Here is a 26,463-nt window from a genome sequence, read left to right as displayed (position 1 = left end):
GTGGCGGGTGTAGAGGGAGCGGAGGAGCGAGGTCCAGATGTGAGGCGACGAACCCTATAGGCAATCTGGTGTGAGGAGATCTGCAACTAGCCACCCTGCTCTGCTTGCTCTACCGATGCTGCCGCTGCAAGTGCTGCACGGGCGGCTCTATCCATACGGTGCTTCTTCCGGCCTTCCTGTTGCTCTAGATATATTGTCTTGCCCTTGACCTGCCTGAAGGGGCGAGGAGGGTCCTCGTCGTATCCTCCCCCTGGCGCTGACATATTCTTCGTGCGCTCATCCTGACGTAAGTGTTGCATAAATGAGTGAAAGACTAAGCACAAGTAGACAACTGCTGATAAGATCATTACCGAAGTGATAAGTACCTGGAAACCTCAAGAGAGAGATAGAATCCAGGTAGGACAGGAGACAGGCACACGGGCAGGCGGGATCACTGAAATGACAGAAGAGGTGAGCACGTATTAATCACATAGTCATAAGTATATGAAACGTGAATAAATACATACACAGAGAATTATGACACAGAAACTTAGTGATTTGGAGATATAGAGGTCAAACGACGCGAAAACGACGTTTGAGCGAGGAATAGTGCCATAGGAGGTTTGACATTAGAAATGGGGCATGCAATGACTTGGAATTGAGCCGATACTTCAAGAGTAGGTATATATGAGTACAAATGAGTGAAGGGTGCGCTTGGTTTGAATTTTGGCGAAGAAAGTGGATTTGGGGCACTCGGCTCGAAATCGATCGCTATAAATGGGAATTTGTTGAAAACTGGTGTCTGGGATATCAGATTGGTGTGAAATTTGGTGAATAAGTTACTTGAGGTGTCATGAAGGTGCTAGAAAAATCTGGGATCGATTTGAGCAATTTTAGCTAGTTTAGGCATTTCACCGAGCACTTAGTGTGCGGGGGTTTAGGTTTTGAGTGAAATGGCTATTTGAGGATATGAAATCCTCCCTAGGGAGCTAGGAACCTGCAGGGGGATTCAATAGAGCACAAGGTACACACACAAGTACTTGGATTCATAGATTGGCACAAGGATTTGAATTGAGCACAAGAGGTGGTGAGGTGAGCACACTGCACAATTGAAACAGAGAAGGGGAGGGGGAAGAAAAGGAGGCCGAGCAGCTCACATGTGAGGAGATGAAGAGGCCGAGCAGAAGCAGAAGGGCCTCCCCGGAGTTCTCCGGTGATCACCGGCGGTGAGAAGCCAAAATGCCAAAGAAAGCCAGAGAGAACCAGAGAGATGAGCTGAGAAAGAAATGTCGTGGCCTCGGGCTCGGGCGAGGGATGTTTTTTTTAAAAAATCGGTTATGGGCACACCAGACAGTTTATAGTGCTTGTCTGGTGCACACAGGACAGCGCACAGTAGATGTCTAGTGAACTACCGGACAGCGCAGAGCAGAAGGGGATCTGCACGCGCCCAGCCGGTGCGACAGACAGTGCACAGTGCAGTGTCCGGTGCACACCGGACTGTCCGGTGAGCACAGAAAGAGGGAATTTTGAAATGTTCTATCTAATTTTTAACCAAACCAAATCCCAACTTATAAGCACACAAAAGAACACTTGTTGGGATAGATATTGGTACCCTCACATATTCTCTCATATTTTTCAAAATATTTTGCCATAGGCTACAAAGTTTTTAGAGAAAATAGTCAAATGGTGAGATTTGCATTGCGGCTTTGCACTAGGGGTTTCATGAATGCCTTGAGTTTTGAATACTCCCCCTAAGTGCAGTGCCACATGCATATCTCAAGAAGGAACAATTGCACAGTAAATGAAATTTTAAGTACTAAAAAGCTTAAAAGCTAAGACTTGTCAAGTTTGAGCCCGAGTTAAGCACTTTCACTCGCTTTGTTGGCAGTTATCTTAACTAGGTTAGACAAGCCCTAGATGCAATACAAGAAATTTAAATATGCAATGCAGGCTTGACAACACCATTTTGAGATTTAAATGAAATTTTTTAGATCAAGAATGTTTAACTCATTCCTCAACATACAAAAGCGGGTTTTATCTAGTGGCTTTATGAAAATGTCCGCTAATTGATCTTCCGATCTCACTCCTTCTAAAATAATGTCTCCTTTAGCAACATGATCTCTAAGGAAGTGATGACGGATATCAATGTGCTTGGTGCGAGAGTGTTGTACATGATTATTAGCAATTTTAACAGCACTCTCATTATCACACAACAAAGGTACCTTTTCTAGAACTACACCATAGTCTAGAAGAGTTTGTTTCATATATAAAATTTGTGTGCAACAAGCACTCGCGGCAATGTATTCCGCTTCGGCGGTTGACAAGGCAACACTATTTTGCTTCTTAGATGTCCATGACACTAGTGATCTCCCAAGCAAATGGCATCCCCCGGATGTATTTTTTCTATCAATTTTGCAACCGGCATAATCCGAATCGGAATAGCCAATTAATTCAAAAGTTGCTCCTTTGGGATACCAAAGGCCAACACTTGGGGTGTGCTCAAGATACCTTAGAATTCTTTTAACAGCGCGAAGGTGAGCTTTCTTAGGATTTGATTGAAATCTAGCACACATATAGACACTAAACATCATATCGGGCCTAGATGCGGTAAGATACAATAAACTACTAATCATGGAATGATATAGAGTTTGATCAATCGGGTTACCTCCCTCATCTAGATCGAGATGTCCATTGGTAGGCATGGGTGTCTTGATTGGTTTGTACTTATCCATGTTGAATCTTTTCAACAAGTCTTTGGTATACTTCTCTTGTGAGAGGAAGTTACCATCTTTCATTTACTTGACTTGAAAGCCGAGGAAGTACGTCAGCTCACCAATCATAGACATCTCGAACTCCTTCGACATCAACTCACCAAATTCCTTGCAATGATAATCATTTGTCGAGCCAAAGATTATATCATCAACATAAACTTGACAAATATGAAAATATCACCGTTATGTTTCTTTGTGAATAAGATTGTGTTGACAGTCTCGGTCTTGAAGCCCTTTTCGATGAGGAAGTCGCGAAGACGCTCATACCAAGCCCTTAGAGCTTGCTTTAACCCATATAGCGCCTTGTACATCCTGTAAGCATGATTAGGATATCTAGGGTCTTCAAGCCCGGGTGGTTGCTCAACATATACAAGTTCATTTATGAAACCATTTAAAAATGCACTTTTTACATCCATTTGATAAAGCTTTATGTCATAGCATGATGCATATGCATGTAGGATATAGATGGCTTCAAGTCGAGCAACCGGTGCAAAGGTCTCTCCAAAATCTAAGCCTTCAACTTGAGAGAAGCCCTCTGCAACAAATCTTGCCTTGTTTCGCACAATCACACCTTGATCATCTTGTTTCTTTCTGAACACCCATTTTGTTCCAATGATCCTTGCATCTTGTGGAGGCTTCTCCATGATCCAAACTTGGTTGCGGGTGAAGTGTTGGGGACTTGTTCTCAAATGCTATGAATCAAGAACAAGGCAACACAAAATGTTAAATATCAAAACCCTTCGTCCTTTGGATCATTATTTCCCTTCGGATATAATGGATTTCGGACGAAGGTCATGAAGGACAAACCTTCATGATTATGATAAAAGATAAAGAACATTCAAACACAGAATACAGAAAATAACATAATCTCTGTAAACATTGTTATTAATTTATTTTCACTTGTATTACTTATGTAAACAACGGTAAATTACAAATGTACCTTCGGCTTGAAGGAATGTGAATACAGGTGTGATGCAAAAGCAAATGCCAAATCCGCGTGAACAGTACAGGAATACTGTTCACCTATTTATAGGCACGGGTCGCAGCCCATGCAAAATTACATTAATACCCATTATATTTAACAATAACTCTATAGTAATTCTTTGGGGTCTAATTTGGCTTTTCATCTTTAAGTCGGTTCCCCTTTTCTGCCGTTATGCCGAAGCTTTTCTGCACATAGCTTCGTGATCGTCTTATCCTTCGTCGTGATCGCCTTTCGTCCCAGTCAAGCTTCGTCTTTAACCTGTTTACATATTTCTCTTGGAAAACATTGTCAAATCATGTTTTTGAGGACCTTCGGAAGCCGAAGGCCCCCAACAGTAGCCCCTCACAATATTAATTTACTGTAAAGATAAATTTATATTGCGATACGGACGAAGGCTATGAGCCGAAGGTCCGAAAAACACCTTCCTTTTGCTAGAATAGCAACAGTCATTGACAAGCGGGACCCTCCAGTTTTCGACATACTGGGTGTATAAATAAGGGCTCACCACAAGCTCATTTGGCACACTATCTTGCCATTTGCTCTGCCTGCTCAAATAGCTTTCTGTCCACAAATATTTGACTGCCTCTCTAGATTTTAAGCTTTGGACCCAAAAAGCACTTTTTAAAAGGACTTCCGAAGGGATGTCTCAGGAAAAGAAAGTTGTTGCCGGAGTGAAGCTGAGCCTTTCTGAGGAGAAAAATCTGGGCTTCATTGAATCAATAGCAAAAACAAATACAGAGAAAATTACTAGGGAAATTTTGGAAGGCTTATCTGAAGATACTGGTGAAAGTGATAGTTATGACGCAGTCAGCGGAGGTGAGGATTCCGAAGATCGACCATGGCGACCAAGCCATTCAGTCTTCGGAAAATCAACTATTGGACAAAGTCACCTTGAAAACATGAGGGGAAGATATTTTCGAGATATATCCATCGTGAGGGCAGATGACGGAGAGAAGACTGTGCCGACTCCCGAAGATAATGAAGTCGTGATCTTCCGAAGCTTTTTTAAAGCTGGGCTACGATTCCCTTTAAGCAGGTTTGTGGTAGAAGTTCTAAAAATATATCAGGTTTATCTTCATCAACTTACCCCTGAAGCAATAATAAGAATGGGAGTCTTCGTCTGGGCCGTGAAGAGCCAGAGCCTAGAACCAAGTGCGAAAAGCTTTTGCAATATACATGAGTTAGTATATGAGACGAAGCCCTGGGGTAAGGAGCAATATCATAACAACTTTGGTTGTTACAGCTTCGGTGCTCGCTCTGGATCAAGCTGTCCCGTGCCAACCTTTCGGAAAAGATGGCCCGGGAATGGATGAAAGAATGGTTCTATGTAAAAAATGATTTGAAGGTTCGAGAAGATATTAAATATATCATCATGTGCCCTATCTGGCAGCGCTTCGGACTCCGGAAACCGAAGGTAGAAATGGATGAAGTAGCCGAAGAATGCCAAAGGGCCTTCGGCGTAGTCTGCTCTTTTATTGGGACAAGGGATTTAATACAAGAACACATTGCCTTCAGAGTATGGCCACTTGCAGATAACTGGGAAATGCCGAAAGAAACTGTTAAAGAAACTGACGATGGTGGACTAGTCAGGCTGAAGTACACATTCAAGTACGGAGACAAATTCGTTGAGCCAGATGATGATTGGTTAAAGAGCATTGAGACTGTAAGTGATGAATTGCTTGGGGTATATTCAAAGGCCGAAGACACTGCATTATCAGCGGCCTTCGGAGGCCGAAAGAAGAAAAGACTCAACCGAGTATTTGACGCAATTGGGTTTGTCTACCCCGACTACCGCTATCCATCGCGGGGTCAAAAAAGAAAAAGCACAACTTCTGCAAAAGAAACTGCTTCAGCCGCTCCTAGCGAGCCAGCGCCGAAGAGAAAAAGGGTAAAGGTTCTCACACACCGGCCACGCTATATTGAACCAGCCACGGTGCCTGAGTTCGCCGGTGAGACCTCTACGGCCATCGAAGCTAGAGAACCAACTCTACTGCCAAAAATCGTAGAGCTGGCCGAAGTTCCATCGACAGAAAAGAAAGAAGAACCGAGGGCTGAAGAAGTAAAAATATCAGCTGAAGAAGTAAAAATATCAGAAATTTTGAGTCCTTCAGGAGAAATCGAGGTAGCAAAAAGTCAAAAGGGGCCAACAGTGACTCCGAAAAGAAAAAGAATGGTTAATGTGCTAGATGTTTTGGAGACAATTAAATCTTCAAGCATAACTCCAAAGAAAACTATTGAAACTCCTGAAGTGCCTGGTGAAACCCTTGCTGTTGAAACTTCGAAGCAACAACCTGAAACTGAAGCTGGGCCTTCAGAACCTACGAAGATAAATCCCCTGGAAGCCGAAGAACCAAAAAGGACAGAGCCAATTTTGGTTGAAGAAACTGACACTGCTGCCCCCGAAGCATCCTCCGAGGCCCTCAATTATATTATACGACATGCTTCTGGAAAAAGATTATCTGAAGAAGAGATTTTTGAGGCTAATCACTATGCCCGGGAATTGAAGTATCAGAAGGGAGCCTTAGTATTCAATGGCACGGACGAAGATGACTTTTTATATTGCCTCCTGAACAACAAAGAATTATCTGTCTGCCGGGAGATGGCTAGAAGTATAGGGTTTCCGAAGCTTGAAGCTGGACTCTGCGCTATGACGAAGGACAATCTTGCAGATAGTCTTGCATATAATAGTCTGAAGGTATGAGAACTGTATATTTAGAAATTTATAATTTTCAAATCATTCTTTTATTCTTATACTAATTCTTGTATGTATAGGGTTTAATATTGAGCAACGCGCTAACAGCGCAAAAGAATGCCGAAGACGAGAGCTATGATATTGCTTTCAAAAATCTACGATCAGAGGTTATTAAGCTGAGGAACGAAGCTCTAGAAAAAGATAAAATTTTGCTTACATTGGTGGACAAGATAAAGGAAGACAAAGCTACCTCTAAGGCTCAAGCTGAAGCCCAAAAACACGAAATTAAAGATCTTCAGTAACAGCTAGCCAGAGCTAAAGAAGAACGTATACTTGAAGATACAAAACGAGAGCTTAGTGATCAATGGGTCAATCATTTAGAAATAAATGTTAAAGAGCTTCGTGCATCCCAGAGAAGATGCTATGATAAATCCATAGTGTGTGTTAAGAAGATAAAATCCAGCTTCGCCAACGTTGGCGCATTCTCTAGCGAAGAGAATTTCTCAAGGGGCAATCCCGAAGGTCCGATGGAATGGATCAGTCATGAAGCTGAGGCCTTCGAGGAAATCCTGAATAGCCGCGGAGACATATGTGCTTTTTCGGGTGCTAGAGGAATTGCTACTGTTTTGGAGAGGAAAGGTTGTGAGCATGTAAAATCTTTAGCGCAATCCGAAGCTACTTTGTCCTCCGAAGACATTAAAGACCCCTCAGCCGAAGCAAGCATGATCGGCGGAAAATTTTTCACCGATATTTGGGACAACGGCGGCCGAGAAATAGCCCAAGAAATTATTCAAAAGAGCGAAAAAGGCATCCACGATGCTAGAAAAATAGCAGAGGCTGCTGAGAAAAGTACAGAGCCCGAAGGGCAAATAGGTATTAATTAGTGGTTTTTATTCTGTTGTAATTTTTGATTCCAGACTTTGTTCGAGGTTTGTAATAGTAATATAGCCGTATCTTCTCCTTCCTCAGAACATGCTGAGGCATCTCCGGGCCCCCACCCGAAGGGGGACGATGAAATTAGAAAAATGGCCGAAGCCATCATGGACAAGGTTGTCGACCAGCTACTGAACGAAGCTGCAGAAATAGTTCTTAAGGAGGATTAAATGCTATTGTAGAAACATTTGGAACGTAACATATGTAATACATTGTAACTTTGAATGTAATATACAATCTATTTATAGTTCAATTCTTTACGATGCATGAAATTTTGCATACATACCATTTTTTGAGCCTTTGGCGAAAAAACACCTTCCCTTCTTTTCATGCTTCGTGAAGAAAATCTTTTATATATCACAAGAATTTGCATACTTCTCTGATGGAGAATATCCAAGCTTCGTGAAATATTCTCCGAAGCTATAAAAAGTTTTATGTTGCCTCTCTAATGAAGCTACACTTCTTCTCGATTTATCTTGTGCCTTAGCACGATTTTCTCTTTTTCAAAACATTCTCTGAAGATCAATGCTGTATCCCCTTCTTGTTCCACATGCAATATGCTGTATGATGCTTATGTTATGCAAAATGATGTGATGATGTTATGTTATGCAAAATAATATTTGTGCCGAAAGTACACACATCCCTGCAATAAAGCACACAATCTTTTTATATCAGCGCTGACTTTTCGCTGTAAGCCTCTCTTAGGAGCTTCTTCGCCTTTTACTTCAGTGGAATCAGCGTTTATTTTTCGCTGTAAGCCTCCCTTAGGAGCTTCTTCACCTTTTACTTCAGCAGAATCAGCGTTTATTTTTCGCTGTAAGCCTCCCTTAGGAGCTTCTTCGCCTTTTACTTTCGGCGGAATCAGCGCTTATTTTTCGCTGTAGGCTCAGAAAACTTACACTGCGCTCCCTTAGGAACGACTTTTTGCTGCTTCAAATAAATTGCACTGCGTTCCTTAGAAGAAATTTTTGATAACTCGAAAATCCTCCTTGCCAATCATAAATTCTCATGCTTCGGCATCTTAGGCCTATGGAGAAGATATATTTTCATTACGGTAAAGAGCGAAACTATTACAAGAAATTAAAAGGCGATAAAAGACGTTAAAACTACCCTTAATTGTTCCTTATTATAAAGAAAGCAATACTGAATGTGAAAATGCGAAAAACTGATGTCGAGGTAGGATATTTGTCAGTAAATGTGCTTCGACTCTGGCATAGTGCTATTGACTGTGTGAGCTTCGGACTCTCTGAAGTTCCGCTGGAGGTTAATGCGCTGACTCCCTTCTGGCTGCTGGCCTCTTTGTGTTGGTGGTGGCGGCGGAGGCTGCTGCCAAGATGCTTGGGGTTGGCTTGCCGAAGCAACAGAAGCTGCAGGGTGATTGCCTACATATTCTGGAATGTAAGGCGAATGATACGAAGCAGTATGCATGACTTGCTTTGGCTGACTTTGTTGTGCTGCAGCTTCTGCTATCTCCTTTTGCTTCTGGATGGTAACGTGACACATCCTGGTAGTGTGGCCCTTGTCTTCACCACAGAATAGGCAGTAAATTTTTCTTGGTTGATCTCCAAATCTTCCCCCGAAGCCCCTGGCGCCTCTGCCCCTTGGCGCTGGCGGCCGAAAAGAGCTTTGCTGCTGCCCCGAAGCTTGTGAAGAATATTGTGGCCTTTGTTGCTGACTCCTTCTATCGTCATTCTGAGTAGAGTTATGAATTGACCTGACGTGCCTCGGGTGAAATCTTCCTCCGAAGCCCCTGGTCATTTCAGAGAACCTGAATGCTTCCTCCCTTCTTTGGCGAAAGTCATTGTCAGCTCGAATATACTCGTCCATCTTCTGGAGCAGCTTCTCCAAAGTCTGTGGTGGCTTCCTGGCAAAGTATTGCGCTGAAGGTCCCGACCAAAGTCCCTTAATCATGGCCTCAATGACAATTTCATTGGGCACTGTTGGCGCCTGTGCCCTCAGACGCAGAAACCTTCGGACATACGCCTGAAGGTATTCTTCGTGGTCCTGGGTACACTGGAATAGAGCCTGAGCGGTGACTGGTTTTGTCTGAAATCCTTGGAAGCTAGTTATCAACATATCCTTCAGCTTTTGCCATGAAGTAATTGTCCCAGGTCGAAGAGAGGAGTACCAAGTCTGAGCAACACTCTTGACGGCCATGACAAAAGTCTTTGCCATGACTGTCGTATTGCCACCATACGAAGATATGGTTGCCTCATAGCTCATCAAAAATTGCTTCGGGTCTGAATGACCGTCATACACGGGGAGCTGAGGTGGCTTGTAAGACTGGGGCCATGGTGTAGCCTGCAATTCTGTTGATAGAGGAGAAGCATCATCAAAAGCAAAATTTCCATGATGGAAATCTTCATACCAGTCATCCTCATTGTAGAAACCCTCCTGATGGAGCTCTCTGCGCGGAGGCCTTCGGTTTTGGTCATCCTGAACAAGATGACGAACCTCTTCCGAAGCTTCATCTATCTGCCTCTGAAGGTCAGCTAGACGAGCCATCTTCTCCCTCTTTCGTTGCACCTGTTGTTGGAGCATCTCCAGGTTTTGTATTTCCTAGTCCAAGTCGTCCTCCGGAGGCGTTGGACTGGTGGCCTTTCTCTTCTGGCTTCGGGCCTCCCTAAGAGAAAGGACGTCCTGATTGGGGTCCAGCGGCTGCAGAGTGGCAGCCCCTGTCGCTGAAGCTTTCTTCAGCGGCATGATGAAGGTGATGTTTGCCGGAGATGTTCAAAAGCTCAAGAAATGGAAGTGAGTTCACCGGAGGTGGGCGCCAATGTTGGGGACTTGTTCTCAAATGCTATGAATCAAGAACAAGGCAACACAAAATGTTAAATATCAAAACCCTTTGTCCTTTGGATCATTATTTCCCTTCGGATATAATGGATTTCGGACGAAGGTCATGAAGGACAAACCTTCATGATTATGATAAAAGATAAAGAACATTCAAACACAGAATACATAAAATAACATAATCTCTGTAAACATTGTTATTAATTTATTTTCACTTGTATTACTTATGTAAACAACGGTAAATTACAAATGTACCTTCGGCTTGAAGGAATGTGAATACAGGTGTGATGCAAAAGCAAATGCCAAATCCGCGTGAACAGTATAGGAATATTGTTTACCTATTTATAGGCACGGGTCGCAGCCCATGCAAAATTACATTAATACCATTATATTTAACAATAACTCTATAGTAATTCTTCGGGGTCTAATTTGGCTTTTCATCTTTAAGTCGGTTCCCCTTTTCTGCCGTTATGCCGAAGCTTTTCTGCACATAGCTTCGTGATCGTCTTATCCTTCGTCGTGATCGCCTTTCGTCCCAGTCAAGCTTCGTCTTTAACCGTGCTTTTGTGTACCCGCAATCTAACTTCGAAGGTACCTGTTTACATATTTCTCTTGGAAAACATTGTCAAATCATGTTTTTGAGGACCTTCAGAAGTCGAAGGCCCCCAACATGAAGTTGTTTAGTTCTTCATGCATGGCATTCACCTACTCCAGATCCTGTAGCGCCTCATCTATACATGTAGGCTCAACACAAGAAACAAAAGAGTGATGTTCAATAAATGAAGCATGTTTATGAGAACGAGTGATAACCCCTTGTGAAGGACTCCCAATGATTTGATCTTGTGGGTGTGATTGAAGTAGTGATGAGTTTCTCTTGTCAACCACTTGGGAAGAAGGTCTTGGAGCATCAACATGTTCAGCTTGTACCCTTGCTTGTTCATGAGAGACAAATGTATCTTCATTTGCATGCCTCTCATCTTTTTCATCATCTTGTGGTACATTTGATAAAGAAGGCCTATCAATATTTTGCACCTCTTCTTCATCTTCTTTTGGTTTGATGGCTCCAATTGGCATGTTCTTCATGGCTTCCCTAAGTGGCTCATCACCTACATCATCAAGTTTTTCAAGTGCTCCTTGGGAGCCATTAGTCTCATCAAACTCCACATCATATGTTTCATCTACCACGCCAGTGGCATGATTGAATACTCGATATGCTTTGGATGAATAACCAAGTAGAAAACCAATATCACAACGTCTTTGAAACTTCCCTAGGTGTTGGGGGTCTGCTTCATCGCCGAAGGTCCTTTAAGAAAAAACACCTTCGGAAGATCAGCATAGAAGCAAACATAGCGCGAAGGTACACGCCGAAGCTACCATCCAGGGAGCTTCGGCATAGTGACATGCCTTGAGACGAAGGGCTACACCGACTTAAAGAGGAAAAGACCAGTTGACCCATGGTAATTTGTGTCATGATTGTAACTAGTTGTAGAGGACATAAATGTAATTTTGACAGGGCTGCGTCTTGTGCCTATAAATAGGTGAACAGTACTCCTGTACTGTTCACGCTGACTTGTATTCGCTCGTGCGTCACGCTTGGACTTTTACATTCTATCAAGCCAAAGGTATAAATGTAATTCAATATTGTCCTTATTTAACCATGATGATATAATAAAGATATACTCATAATGTCATATGATTATTCATGTTATGTCTTATGTTTCATATGCTTCTTCTTCCATTAACATATACTGTGATGATGAAGGTACATCCTTCATGACCTTCGTCCGAAGATCGTTATATCCTAAGAGAAATAATGCTTCGAAGGACGAAGGGCATTAACCATTAACTTCTTTTTGTGTTGATTTTTCTTAACTCATAGCATTTGAGAACAAGTCCCCAACATTGGCGCCCACCTCCGGTGAACTCACTTCCACTTTTGAGCTGATGGCTTCGTTTAACAACCAACTCGAAGCACCTTTGGCTACGAAGCTGGTGCTCCCGATAACAGGCGGTTCAAGCTCAGAGCCGGCTAACAAGAAGCAGAAGAAAGAAGCATAGAGAAGGGTGCAGCATGTTGGGGTGCAGGGACCCTTCATCAAGTCAAAATGGCCCCACATCCCAATCACCTTCTCCCAGGAGGACCTTCAGCTCAAAGATTACCCTCACAATGATGCTATGGTCATATCTTGTGTCATCAAGGGATTTCTGGTCCATAATGTTCTAGTTGATATAGGTAGTGCAGCGGATATCATATTTTCTAAGCCCTTCAGACAGATGCAAGAGCCAGAAGACAAGATTCATGATGCTACACACCCTCTTTGTGGCTTCGGAGGAAGGCAGATTGTAGCACTCGGCAAAATCACAATGCCAGTGACCTTCGTCTTCATCCATAACACAAGGACCGAATAGGTTATCTTTGACATTGTTGACATGGAGTACCCCTATAATGCAATCATTGGTTGAGGGACACTTAATGGTTTCGAAGCTATACTTCATCCAGCATATTTATGCATGAAGATACCTTCGGAACAAGGGCCCATTGCTGTCCATGAGAGTCAAGAAGATGCCAGAAGAGCCGAAGGAAACTGGACAGATTCAAAGGCAATTCATAATATAGATGGAGCCGAAGCCTGTCAGTAGTATAAATACAAAAGAGAGAAGGCTGCTTCGGCGGATCAGCCGAAGCCTATGCTCCTTTGTGAAGACATAGCAAAACAAAGGGTACTGCTGGGGTCTCAGCTATCTGAAGAGTAAGAGAAGACTTTGCTAAGATTTTTATTCAACAACAAAGATGTCTTTGCTTGGTCAGCTAATGATCTTTGCAGTGTCAACAGAGATGTCATTGAACATTCACTCAATGTGGATCCATCCTTCAGGCCAATAAAACAAAGGCTTCAGAAAATGTCTGAAGACAAAGCTAAAGGTGCTCGAAATGAAGTGAAGAGACTTCTTAGTGCTGGTGTTATCAGAGAGGTGAAATAACCAGAATGGCTAGCCAACACTATTATGGTGAAGAAGGCCAACAGCAAATGGAGAATGTGCATTGATTTTATAGATCTTAACAAAGCTTGTCCAAAGGACGAGTTCCCGTTGCCAAGAATAGACTCTCTAGTAGATGCAATAGCTTTTTCAGAGCTCATGAGTCTACTGGACTGTTACTCGGGCTATCATCAAATTTGGATGAAGAAGGAAGATGATCCGAAGACTATCTTCATAACCCCTAGTGGAACCTATTGCTATCTTCGGATGCCTGAGGGGCTTAAAAATGCTGTAGGAAGCTTTAGCAGAATGACAGCCAAGGTTCTTCATTCTCAAGTAGGCATGAATGTACTAACCTATGTTGATGATATCATAGTGAAAAGCACGAAGCAAGAAAATCACATTGCTGATTTGCAAGAGACATTTGCCAATTTCAGGCAAGCTGGCCTAAAGTTAAATCCAGAAAAGTGTGTTTTTGGGGTAAAGAAGGGCAAGTTTCTTGGCTGTTTAGTATCAACGAAAGGAATTGAAGCCAACCCGAGCAAGATTGAAGCCATCCTTTGGATGGAGCCGCCAAGCACAAAGAAGGGGGCCCAACGGCTAGCAGGAAGGCTGGCATCATTAAATAGATTTATATCCAGATCCGCAGAAAGAAATCTGACATTCTTTGAAATACTAAAGTCAGCCGAAGTTTTTCAATGGGGTCTGGCTCAACAAAAAGCCTTCAAAGAGTTGAAGCAATACTTGATTGATTTAACAACATTAACTCCACCTTCGTCAGGGGCTCCATTGCTCTTATATGTGGCAGCTTCGCACTCTGCAGTTAGTGCGGCGCTTGTACAGGAGAAGCTAGATGGCCAAGTCAAAAAATAGGCTCCAGTGTACTTCGTCTCCGAAGTTTTAAGTTTATCAAAGAAAAATTATGCAGAATTGGAGAAGGTGTTGTATGCTGTGTTGATGGCCTCCAGGAAGCTTCGACATTATTTTCAAGCATATCAAATAATTGTTCCTTCGTCACAGCCTCTAAAGAACATAATGAGGAACAGGGAAGCTACTAGAAGGATTGGAAAATGGGCTGCGAAGCTTAATGAATTCACTATTGACTATGTGCATAGATCCTCAATTCAGTCCCGGGCGTTAGCAGACTTCATCGCTGATTAGACGCCAGGGGCTTAGGAAGAAGAAACTAATAAAGACGCCGAAGCCTGGACAGTTTCTGTGATGGTTCCTGGGGAACCTTCGGTGCAGGAGCGGCTGCTGTCCTAGTGGCGCCTTCAAAAGTCAAAACATGTTATGCAATAAGGCTTGACTTTAGTTGCACAAATAATATTGCTGAATACGAAGCACTTCGGTTGGGGCTTCCGAAGTTAAGGGCAATGGGAATAAGAAGGGCCATCCTAAAAACTGATTCTCAAGTCATTTCTAGCCATATAGACAAAAGTAGCAAGGCAAGAGACCCGAAGCTTGAAAAATATATGGATACAGTTCGAAGGTTGGAGGCTTCCTTCGAAGGTTTTTCTGTCAAGAATATTCCAAGAGGAAAAAATGAGCATGTAGATTTGCTAGCCAAGTCAGCAGCACAGGTTCTCCCTCTACCTTCGGATGTATTTTTTGAAACGATAAAAGCACCTTTGGTTCAACTCATGGAGAGAGCAGTGCTTACAATTTCCCCAGTACATAGTGAAGATTGGAGGACTGAAATTATATCTTTCCTCCAAGGTAATTGTCTTTCAGATGATGAAGCTTATAATAAGAGAATGGAAGCAAGGACAAGATCGTATGTGATAATAGAAGGGGAATTATATAAACATGGAGTCTGTTCTCCACTCCTCAAGTGTTTATCCAGAGCTGAAGGTATTGAATTAATGAAGGAGATACATGCAGGTCTGTGTGGATCTCATATTGAGTCTAGGACCTTGCTGGGAAAAGTGTTTAGACAAGGATTTTACTTGCCGAAGGCAGCTTCGGATGTAGCAGAGCTAGTTCAGAAATGTGAAAATTGTCAAAAATGTGCAAAAGACCAGAAACAACCTTCATCTCTTACCTAGCTAATATAGCCTACTTGACCATTACAAAGATGGGGCCTGGATTTGTTAGGCCCACTTCCACCAGCGCAAGGTAATTTGAAATATGTAGAATATTTTTCTAAGTGGATTGAAGCAAAGCCTTTGGCTACAATAACTTCGGTTACAGTCCAGAAATTCTTCTGGCAAAATATTTTTTGTCGCTTCAGCGTGCCGAAGGCTATAACTGTGGACAATGGAACACAGTTTGATGCCGAAACATTCAAGGATTTATGTGACCAAATTGGCACGTAGATTCATTTTGCATCAGTTAGGCATCCAGAGTCGAACGGGCTGGTCGAAAGAGCAAATGGCATCATAATGACGGGAATAATGAAGCTAATCTTCAATCAGCCCAGAGGAAAGTGGCTAGATGAGTTGATTAAAGTGGTCTAGAGCCACAATACAACCATATCAAGATCAACAGGATTCACACCTTTCAAACTATTATTTGGTGACGAAGCTATAACTCCAGAAGAAGCTAAAGCAGGGTCAATAAGAACAGCAGCTTCGACAGACTTCAGGCTGTGGAGAACATCAATAAATACCAAGCCGAAACAATAAAATGGTGTGATAGCAAAGTTTGGTTGAAAAATATTAAGCCAGGGCATTTGGTGCTTCGGAGAGTGGCCAATCCGGACACAGTAGGTAAATTGTAGCTGAAGTGGGAAGGACCTTTTCAGGTGGTATTTTCATCAAGGACCGGTTCTTATAGATTGAAGGATATGGATGGCAATGACATACCTAGATCTTTAAATGCGGATGAGCTTCGGCGATATTATGTGTAATTTGATGTAATCTTTTTTCGTTTTTTCTATGGCACCCTTTTCCTTTCCAAAGGGGGAGAAAGGTTTTTAATGGGGCCATAGCTTGTAATTTTTCCTTTCTTATTTAGCTCCACGAGAGCCAATTCCCCCAAAAAATAATGTAAAATGTAAAATCTGAGCATGCACCATCGAGTGCAAGGAAAAAAAGAAAAAAGCAGGGAGAAGCTCAAAAGTCGTCCCCAAGGGGATGCAGAGCATGACAAAGCTACAAAAAGTCGTTCCTAAGGGAGCGCAGCGTAAGTTTTCTGCTCAAAAGGCGTTCTTAAGAGAATGCAGAGCCAAATACCGCCGAAATATAAGGCGAAAAAGATCAAAAGTCATTCCTAAGGGGATGCAGAACTTATACCGCCGAAATAGAAGGCGAAGAAGTTCAAAAGACGTTCATAAGGGGATGCAGAACTCATACCACTGAAATAGAAGCTGAAGAAGCTCAAAAGACGTTCCTAAGGGGATGCAGAGCTTAAGACTCAAAAGACGTTCCTGAGGGGATGCAGAGTCTGGGTGTGGCTTCGTATGCGTGTGTTTGACATTCATTTGCACATTACATCACATCATTCATTGCATTCATACACAATCATTTAGACATTCGTAGGATCATCATCATCGTAACATAGAGTACAAACAGATGCTTCGACTCTGATGACAAGGCTTCGATGAATATAAAGAAGCAAAGATATGCTTCGTTGTGTACGAAAAGAAGGAAAGGTGTTTTTCGCCTTCGGCTCAAAAAGTACAAATTTCGTCCACATCAAAGAAATTCATACACGGATGGAAAGGTAAAAATATATTACAAGGTATAGACAAATTTACAGAGCAATGTTTGATTCCTAAATTAAAATATCTTTTACAAAGATAATTCAAAATTCTTTAGAGCTTTTTTGCAGCAGCTTCATCAGTATCCGTCAAGCTTCGGATCATTGAACCTCGGCTTCATCATCCTGTACATAACAAAGCGATATAAGGTAAATAGAAATCTCAGGAGAAGGTAAGCAACAGGTATAAGTTTAATACCGGCTTAAGATGGCTTCGAGCTTCGTCACCAGCTAAGTCCCACCCACCCTTCGTCCAAATTTGAGTTATGAATCTATTTCCAATGCTTCGGGCCAGGCTGGGGATGTCAGTTACATCCGCTGGTGATAGGCTAAAGTTCGGTTTGTTTATGATCTTTCCGTGCGTGCAACCAGCCTTCATAAAAGCTACAGCTGTGCCGCGAGAAGCTAGCAGGCACAGAAGTCACCATGCCCAGCTATAACTTCATCAAGCGCCTCAACTTCGCCCTCAATATGTTTGAAGGTGCTTGGCAGGTCTTCAACCGAAGGTTCAAATTTTTTAGAACTAGCACCCACTGAGTTGAAGACCTGCTTCAGCCGTGGCACACACTGGTTGCCGAAGTTTAAGCATTTATCCTGAAGCTCTTTTAAGGATTTCTGCAAATTCGAACTTTTTTCAACTTCGGCTTCAAGCTTCACATCAAAATTCTTCTTTTCTTGCTTGAAGCTTTCTGACTTTAGGAGGAGTTCACTGTTTAATCTGGCAATTTCTGCTTGGGCTTCTGCCAATGAACCCTCCATTGTTTGAAGAACAAAATCTTTCTTTTCAAGAGCAGCTTCATGATCTTTGATTTTACTTTCCAAGCCTTCAATTATAACCTCATTTTTCTTATCTTTGAGGTCTTGTTGCATCCTCAAGGCTTTACTTAGTAGCATACTCTGTGCAAAATAACCTTCATTAGAAATCATCTTCATCGCAAAACAATAAAAAGTTGAGGGAAAAACTTTACCTTAAAAATAGAATAGAATAAGCTGCCGACGATATGATGTCGTCGATAGCTGCTGATGTCAGCTTCAAGCTTCGGAAAACCAACACTCTTCGACAGAGTGCTGATAATCTTTGCTCCAGTTCGATCTCGAATACATCCTAAGGCTTCTTAATTAATTCCGCCGAAGAGCATCGCTCCTGGCTGGTAGCCATAGGATTTAGCATACTCCTGCAGCTCCTCTTTCTCAGCCTTGGATAATTCTTGACCAATTATATTTTGAAAATTGAAGACTTTTTCTTCCGAAATATATTCGGCAATTTCCTTCCCTTTTTCAGGCACTGTGGCCAGGACTTCTTCTGCGGATGCAGTAGTCTCCTCTGCAGCCAAATCCAAGAGCACTTTATCGATAGCACATAATGTACTCTCCAGGTTGGTAGCTTCAGCAGTCACAGCTTCGGCAGAAGCAGCAACTTCGATAGCTGGTGATATTTTTGACGCTGAGGCTAGCGGTGGCGTTTCCTCAATAGCTTGCATAACAGTAACAATCCTTCGCTTTTTTGGCCCATCCGCCTTCTTCGCTCCCGAAGGCTCGTCCTTCTTCTGTAAAAGCTTCATCAGTTGCGGCCCCAGTGGACTTAGCAACTTGGTAGGTAAGGATTTGATCATTACCTTTAAAATTTCTTCTACTTCGGCAGCAGAAGGTGTCGAAGGAGCTCCCTCTTCTATCTCAGCCATCTTCGGCTCTGGAGTTGCAGTTTTTCTCTTCTTCGAGTTCGCCACCTTCGGCTCAGGACTGAATTTTCTCTTTTTCAAAGTTTTTTGATCTTCTTTTACCATCCTAGTAGCCTGTCTGTTCATAACACTGACAACCCTTTTTTTCTTTGGCCCTTCAGCATCCTTGCTTAGTCGTTCATAATCAGGATATTCAAAGTTTAAGGCATCCATTACCCGATTCAACCTTTGTTTTGGTCGGGTGCCGAAGGCTGCAGTCATCAGTTGATCTTCTTTTTTAGTATAATTGCCCAAAATTTCGTTGCACATAGCCTCAATCATTTCTAGCCACTCTTGGCAAGGCTCTTTGAATTGTTTCTCAACTTGAAGCGATAGGGCAATCGAACAAGTTCATTCTTTTTCTTTGTTCCATTCAGCTTCGGCATACTCCATTCACTCAATTTTGGAAATACCCCGTTGGTTGGGTATTCTTGAACTAGATCTCTAGTGCTGATCTGTTCAGCCACAATCCTGAATTCTGCTACAGCTTGTTGGCATGGTGACCCTGACGTCATGTGGCACAGGGGCCTAGTCTGTCCGAAGCTTAAACTCAGTGGGCTCATGACCATCGTCTTCAACTTCTCCCTCATCTTCTCATCGGCCTTGATATAGAACCACTCACTTTTCCAGCCGGTTGGCCACTTGGTGCGATAGCTGAGCACCGGAGCCTTCATATCCTTGCGATACGCGAAGTTATAACAGCCAAAATTTTCATGAAGCCCGTCTTCTCTGGCCTTCGTTTGGTAATGTAGTTCATGCACTCGGCAGAAAGCTTCAGCATTTGGGTCCATTCCTTCACTTCGAAGGGCCCAAATGAAGATGATGAGCCTAACGATAGCGTTAGGTGTCAACTGATGACGATAGATTTCATAATTATCCAAAACTTCTCCAATCATCTCGTGAAGCGGAAACCACAATCCAGCTTTGAAAAAACTTTTGAAAACTACTACTTCGTCATTTTTCGGCTTTGGAGTGGTTTCTTCGCCGGCAAAGCGAATAAGCTTCTTCTCAGCTTCTCCGAAGTAACCCAGCTTCATCATCATAGGCACGTCGGCCTCAGACACAGTAGATTTTTCAAAATCCAAGTGGCTGGGCTTCGTTGGGATCAGAGTGTTATAGTCTTCCTCTTCTTCATCAACATTTTCTTCGATGTCAGCTTGTTCAGCTTGGGCAGTAGGTGCACCTTCATCAATAGCCCCCTCCGTCACAACTAATCCCGATTGTCTCATGACTTCGGAGATCGGGGCTGTCTCGCTGGCTTCAGCCTCCTCTCCTTCACGGGTCACCCTTGCAGTTGAGCGTACTCTGGCCATCTGATGACTGAATTTTTTGCGGTTTTTACGAAGCTAATGATTTTTACAGTTTTGACGAAGCTCTTTCTTTTGCCGAAGCTAAATCAAGATGATGCTTTGCTTGAGAATGCAGTGAAAAAGCTTCGGCTATGGTTAAAATTTTTCAACAGCAAAATAGTGCAATGGCAATGAATGTTGTGGTAACTTCACACCTACCCGTCTGTTTATATAGTGCTGCAAGTGGGAAGGTGAATCGTCAAGTTGCCCGCACCCGCTGAACGGTGGACCACTCGGCGCTTGGGAGGAGAATCGCCAGACCGTGCGTACCCGCCGCATGGTGGGCCACCTCGCGCTCGGAATATTTTAAACGTTTCTCGGCAAAGAGCTCAGGGAAGGTGTTTTTCGGACCTTCGGCACTCCGAAGCCTTGGAGATTTTTCACAGATCAAGCTCATTACGAAAAATGATCTAGCACCGCGAATGGGCTACTGTTGGGGGTCTGCTTCGTCGCCGAAGGTCCTTTAAGAAAAAACACCATCGCGAAGATCAGCACAGAAGCAAACATAGCGCGTAGGTACACGCCGAAGCTACCATCCAGGGAGCTTCAGCATAGTGACATGCCTTGAGACGAAGGGCTGCACCGACTTAAAGAGGAAAAGACCAGTCGGCCCATGGTAATTTGTGTCATGATTGTAACTAGTTGTAGAGGACATAAATGTAATTTTGACCGGGCTGCGTCTTGTGCCTATAAATAGGTGAACAGTACCCCTGTACTGTTCACGCTGACTTGTATTCGCTCGTGCGTTATGCTTGGACTTTTACCTTCTATCAAGACGAAGGTATAAATGTAATTCAATATTGTCCTTATTTATCCATGATGATATAATAAAGATATACTCATAATGTCATATGGTTACATGTTATGTCTTATGTTTCATATGTGTCTTCTTCCATTAGCATATACTGTGATGATGAAGGTACACCCTTCATGACCTTCGTCCGAAGATCGTTATATCCTAAGGGAAATAATGTTTCGAAGGATGAAGGGCATTAACCATTAACTTATTTTTGTGATGCCTTGTTCTTAACTCATAGCATTTGAGAACAAGTCCCCAACACTAGGTGATGGTGTTTCTTGTAGATGTAGCATTTGCATCCAAACACCCGAAAGAAGGAGACGTCTGGCTTTTTCCCATTTAGTAGTTCATAGGGAGTCTTCTCAAGTAGCCGGTGAGAAAATAGCCTGTTTGATGCATAACATGAAGTGTTGACAGCTTTGGCCCAAAACCTCTCTGGTGTGTTATACTCATCAATCATTGTCCTTGCAAGAGTGATCAAGGTCCTGTTCTTCCTTCCAACAACTCCATTCTATTGAGGTGTGTATGTTGCTGAAACTTCATGCTTGATCCCAATCTCATCACAATATTCATGTATGTTGGTGTTATCAAATTATTTTCCGTTGTCACTTCTAATCTTCTTGATCTTGCAATCAAATTCATTTTGAGCCTTCTTGGCAAACATCTTGAATATAGATGCAACTTTAGACTTATCATGGAGAAAGAACACCCAAGTGTATCTTGAAAAGTCATCAACAATAACCAGACAGTAGAGGTTGCCAACAGCACTAGCATAAGTTGTTGGTCCAAATAGATCCATGTGAAGCAGTTCTAGTGGCCTTGATGTTGACATGAAAGCTTTTGTAGGATGTGTGTTAGCAACTTGCTTTCCAGCTTGACATGCACTACAAGGCTTGTCTTTCTCAAATACAACATCCTTTAGTCCTCTAACCATGTCCTTCTTTAGTACTTTCTTGAGTGTGCTCATTCCAACATGTGCAAGCCTTCTATGACAGCCATCCAAGTGATGCTTTGGTAAAGAGGCAAGTTCTTAAGTTTGCATCTTCAGAGGGGAAATCCACTAAGTAGAGATTTTTGTATCTAAATCCTTTGAACACCAATGATTCATCATCCATTTTTGACACAACAACCTCTGTTGGAGTGAATAAGCATTGAAGGCCAAGATCACAAAGTTGACCCACTGATAGTAAGTTGAAGCTCAAAGCTGCAACCAAGAGAACATTTGAAATTAAAAGATCATTTGAAATAGCCAACTTGCCAAGTCCTTGAACTTTTCCCTTTGAGTTATCCCTAAAAGTGATTTTATCTTGTCCATCAACATTCTCATCAAGTGAGGTGAACATCCATGTGTTACTAGTCATATGTTGAGTGCATCCACTATCAATAACCCAATGACTCCCACCGGTCTTGTGGTTCACCTTCCGTTAACCTTTAGCCCTGAGGAATAGGTGAGAAGTCGATGAGGGTGATGGTGGTGGTGAAGAGAAGTCCCCAGCGATAGCGGCAACTTTTCATCATTTTCTTCTTCACTTGAAGAAGACCCGCTTGAGGACTCAATGTCAGTGAGCCAGTCACCAACGATGTATGCCTTTCCATTTTTCTTTTTATGGAATCTTTTGTGCTTCCCATCCTTTCTCTTGAAGAATTTCTTTTCCTTTTTCTCATCATCACGGTAATCATCTTTCTTGCCCTTGAACTTGTTCTTCTTGGGCTTGTTGCATTGATGAGCAAGATGACCAAGCTCTCCACAATTGTAGCAGTCCATTTCAGAGATGGGCTTTCTTTTACTGCAGAAGAACTTCTTCTTTCTTGAGTAAAACTTGATGCCTTCTCTATTGAGCTTCTTTAACATTTTGGTGGTCTTTCTCACCATCAAAGCAATGTTAGCATCAAGATCATCATCACTTGAGGATTCCTCCTCAATTTGCACTTTAGCTTTTCCTTTCTTTTCTTGATTGGCTTTGAGAGCTAAATCTTTTCTCTTGGAAGATGACTCATCCTTGTGATTTATGTGCATGTACATTTCGTGAGCATTGATATTTCCCAATATTTGTGTAGGAGTAGCAACTGAAAGATCCATCTGATGTAGCACTGTGACAATGTGTCCATATTTGTCAATTGGAAGGACACTCAGAATCTTCCTCACAACATTCGGTTGTGAAATTTGGATGAGCCCCAAGCCATTTACTTCCTCTACAAGAATATTAAGACGTGAGTACATAGCATTTGCATTTTCATTTGCAAGCATCTCAAAAGAATTTAATTTTCTCATTGCAATATGATATCTCTCCTCACGCTCACTTCTAGTCCCTTCATGTAGAGCACATATATCCATCCACAAATCATGAGCATTTCTATGGTTTCTTAATCTATTAAAGACATCTTTGCAAAGGCCTCTAAAAAGAGTGTTTTTAGCCTTAGCATTCCATTTTTCATAACTAAACTCCTCTCCTACAAGATTTGCGGGATCTCTATGTTCGGGGAACCCTTGTGTGGCGGCTTTGTAGACACCAATGTCTATTGCCTACAAATAAGCTTCCATACGAATTTTCCAATATGGAAAATCATCACCATCAAAAACGAGAGGAGGTCCATCCCCGCCGGACATCGTTACTCTAGCGGTTAAGCTAATCTAAGAGCAACAAGGCTCTGATACCAATTGAAAGGATCACGATGCCCAAGAGGGGGGTGAATTGGGCTTTTCTAGAAATCAGCAATAATTAAACCCTAAGCAAGAGCCCAACTTCACCCCAACAACTAGCAATAAGAGAATACTACTAGAAATACAATAATACTAAGACAATGCTTAGCCTACTTGCTAAACAAATGCACAAGATAAAATGCTTGAATTAAATGCGAAAAGTAAAGCAAAGTTTAGAAGACTCCTCTAATTTTTCCCGAGGTATCAAAGAGTCGGCACTCTTCCCTAGTCCTCGTTGGAGCACCCTCGCAAGGGTATCGCTCCCCCTTGGTCCTCGCAAGAACCAAGTGCTCATATGAGGTGATCCTTTGCCACTCCGGCGCGGTGGATCCCTCACGACCGCTTACAATCTCGAGCCAGGTCACCAACAAGTCCTCTAAGGTGATCACCGTGATCCCAACGCCACCAAGCCATCTAGGTGATGTCGATCACCAAGAGTAACAAGTCGTAGACTTTCACTTGACCAAGAGAAGCCTAATGCATGTGGTGTGTGCTCTAGGTGGCTCTTACTAGCACTAATGAGGTCCTAATGCAGGATTACGATTTTATAATCACCTCATTATGCTTTGTGGTGCTTGCAATGCTCTAGCAATGTATAGGAGTAAATGTGGTCAGCAAGACATTCAATATGGTTGGTGGAGGGGGTATAAATAGCCCTCACCCACCAACTAGCCGTTACCAACCCTTCCTGCGCATGGGCGCAACAGACAGTCCGGTGCACCACCGGTGTGCCACCGTTGCACCAATGGTCACTTCCAACGGCTAGTTCTGAAAGCTAGATGTTGGGCAGTTGGCACACCGGACAGTGAACAGTCACTGTCCAGTGCACACCGAACAGTCCGGTGTGCCGGCTATAATTCAATTTTTGCAACTCGTTGCTCTCGGGTTTCTCCGGGGGAGAGAGTCTTCCCCGGGCCAGACTGGCCCCACTATCAGAGGGCGCACCGGACAGTCCGGTGCCCCTAGGACAGAAACCCTAATTCTTATTTTCTTCTGTTTTTCGAACCCGTTTTCGTTCTAACTCGTGAGTGTGTTATAGAGTGACACCTAGCACTATATGTGAGTGTGAATATGCACCAACACTACACTAGAACTCTCTTGGTCAAACTACTCATCGACAACCCATCTTTATAGTACGACTAAAATAAAATAGAAGACCTAACTCTATAACGAGTGTCCGCAACTCCTTGACTCTCGGGATACAAAGACCTTCATCTTTTGATTCGTCATTTCAGCCGTCGCTTCAAGTTCTCATCTCGGGGATTGTTTTCACCGTTGTAGTACAACTTCCTGTAATGCGACCTAACTTACCATTGTCTCTGCAAAACACACGTTAGTCACATATAATATTACGTTGTCATTAATCACTAAAACCAACCAGGGGCCTAGATGCTTTCATTGTGGATGCATACAACAACCTCGGTGTGCAAACTGCTCTTGTTGGGGGCCTTCGTCATCCGAAGGTCCACAAAAACATGGCTAACCATTTGTTTTTAGTATGTTATTAAGTAATACCAGAGCTTCGTTATCAGAAAGGCTTCGAAATAGATCAAGGGATGTACGATGAAAAGCTGGAAGGCGACGCAGGGAGAAGGTGTTGTTCAAGTTGTTGATTACAAATGACAATGTTATCCCTGTGACATTTGTAAACCTTGTATGTAACAGTTGAGGGTATGAATGTAATAGCGTAAGAAGCTGTACGAGCGACTATAAATAGATGAATAGTACCCCCCGTACTATTTACGCTGGATTGTAATCGCATTCACGTCATTGCCATGAAGCAAGCCGAAGGTATCAATGTAATACAAACTTTGATATTATCAATACATTCACTATAGAATAAATGTGTGTTATGAAATTGCATTTATAATTACGCTCTCATATCTATAAATGGTGAAGACTTGATCTTTATGACCTTCGTCCAAGAGCCATTATACTCGAGAGGGAATAATGCTTCGAAGGACAAAGGTCTTTAACATATAACAAATGTGTTGCCTTGCTCTTAATTCACAACAATTGATAACAAGTGACCAACATTGGCGCTCACCTCTGGTGAACTCAAACGACCACCTTCGACAAGAAGAGCTCAAACAACTACCTTCGTCATGCCACCGAAGAAGGCAGCAGCACCAGGGGCTGCCCTTGCACCGTTGGACACCAATCAAGAAGGGCTCCTTTTAAGGGAGGCCCGAAGCCAGAAAGGGAAGGCCATTAGCCCAACACCATAGGAAGAAGAGTTGGACAAAGAAATCAGAGATCTAGAAGCTATCCACTAACAAGTGGAGAGATGGGAGAAGATGCTTCGGCTGATTGAACTCCAGAAAAAGATCGATGAAGAAGCTGAAGAGATGTGTCACATCACACAAGACAATGAGCAAGGGCATAAGCCATAGTGGATAGAGCTTCGTCAAGAAAGCCCAAGCTATGATGACGTATGGTATGACGATTTTCATCATGATAACATTGCTTTTGATGATGCTTCCCCCTAGCTACAGAATTGCAGGCTACCCCATAGACACCTTCGTACAAACCACCACAGCTTCCCATGTATGATGGGCATTCAGACCTGAAGCAGTTTCTCATGAGTTACGAAGCAACCATATCATCATATGGTGGCAACACCTTGGCCATGGCGAAATCCTTCGTCATGGCACTCAGGAGTGTTGCTCAAACCTGGTATTCTTCTCTTCGGTCAGGTACAATCACATCGTGGTAGATGTTGAAGGATATGCTAGTCACCAGCTTTCAAGGCATTTAGACGAAGCCAGTGACTGCTCAGGCCCTATTTCAGTGCACATAGGACCACAAGGAGTATTTACAGGCGTACGTTCGAAGGTTTCTACGTCTCAGAGCTCAGGTGTGAACGGTGCCAAATGAGATTGTTATTGGAGCCATGATCAAGGGACATCATCTAGGACCAACAACGCAATATTTTGCAGGGAAGCCCCCACAAACCCTGGAGAAGCTTTTACATAAGATGGATGAGTATATCAGAGCCGACAATGATTTCCGACAAAGAAGAAAAGAAGCTTATAGATATTATGAGATGACCAGGGGCTTTG

The sequence above is a fragment of the Zea mays genome, chromosome 5, assembly GCF_902167145.1.
Source record: "Zea mays cultivar B73 chromosome 5, Zm-B73-REFERENCE-NAM-5.0, whole genome shotgun sequence".
Classification (NCBI taxonomy): Eukaryota; Viridiplantae; Streptophyta; class Magnoliopsida; order Poales; family Poaceae; genus Zea; species Zea mays.
This window is presented reverse-complemented; position numbering follows the sequence as displayed.